General features: G+C 40.3%; 1 pseudogene; it reads left to right on the top strand.

Moving 5' to 3' along the window:
- Positions 1-422: 422 nt before the first annotated feature.
- LOC120917550 lies at positions 423-1,145 on the top strand (annotated as a pseudogene).
- Positions 1,146-1,387: the final 242 nt, after the last annotated feature.

Raw genomic sequence — 1,387 nt, 5'->3', positions numbered from 1 at the left:
TGTGGACAGACATGGTGCTCAACCTTGAAAGTTGCTGTACGTAAAACTCCAAGGAATTCCTCAAGAAATTCAAGACTTTGGGAAGGCCTTCCAAGATCTACCAATTGGCAGGATTTTCAGGTAATACTTCTCTGGAACATAACACACCTTACCCAGAAATTTACAGTTTGGCAAACTGTCACTAAAGGCTGCAGGTCTATTCCTACTTGATAGGACACCCCCAAAAAAGGACTGGGACTATCATGATCTTATAAAAGCAGGAAATAGCGAGGTCAACAACCATTTCTTAGCTCAATGGGGTACTGGTGAGCAAAACTATTTGGTCTGAAAACACCTTTCTGGCCCAAGATAGTGAACCAGAACACGTGTTGTGTACGGAAGTACGTGTGTGGCTTCCGTTTTTAAGAATACAGATCGACAAAATGGAGGGAACAGAGCCCAGGAAGCTTCCACGAGTGCCAGAAAATAGTTTGAAGAAACAAGAGTATCAAGTACTGAAAGCAGTAAAAGCCAAAATATCATTAATAGAGAAGAGGACGCTTCAGCCTGGAAAGAAAATACAATTTAAATGACTAGAGACCTTTGTCTGGAACTTTAGAAGAAAAATGAGAGATGACTGTAGATTGCAGAGGATGGAGGTGTACCGGAAGAAAGTTCCCAGCTTGGAGAAACAGTCAGCCAGCAAGTGATGCAAATCTTCAAAACTTTCCGCTTGGGCAAAATTTTCTCAGGGTCGTTTGTAAAGCTAACTGCAGAAACCTTGAAGATGCTACAGTTTATTTAGCCATATGTTGCCTGGGGTATTCCAAACCTGAAGTCTGTGCATGAGCTTATCTTGAAACGTGGACGGGTAAAGTAAGTGGCAAAAAAGTTGCCCTTACAAACAATACTATGATTGAAGATGAGCTAGGAAAGTTTGGGATCATCTGTTTGGAACATGTGATTCATAAACTGTACTCTGCAGGCCAACACTTTATGGATGTCAATAAGTTCTTATGCCTCTTCGTCCTGTCTATTGCTATACATGAACAGGGAGAGCTATCTGTCTGAGGTGGGGAATCCTGGACATAGAGGAGATGCCATTAATGATCTGATTCGGAAGGTTAATTAAACCACAGGCTTGTGTTATGACTAGTGGTTTACTGGCGTCTTTTCGGAAGAACAGCACAAAATATAGACAAGTATTGCCTTTTTATAACGTGATTTTTAAAACTAGATACATCTTGACAATAGTTGGCCAACTTTTGGGGAGCGATACCTGTCAAAACTGGACTATACCATTCAGCTAAGGATCACAGAGACATGGATCATAAATGGACACTGGAAGCTATTTCCATTATTTTTCTGTAAATACTTTTTACATAAAATAACATTTATGGTTCATGTT

The sequence above is a fragment of the Rana temporaria genome, chromosome 11, assembly GCF_905171775.1.
Source record: "Rana temporaria chromosome 11, aRanTem1.1, whole genome shotgun sequence".
Taxonomy (NCBI): domain Eukaryota; kingdom Metazoa; phylum Chordata; class Amphibia; order Anura; family Ranidae; genus Rana; species Rana temporaria.
Note: the sequence above shows the minus strand (reverse complement) of the source record. Positions and strands in the feature narration are given on the sequence as shown.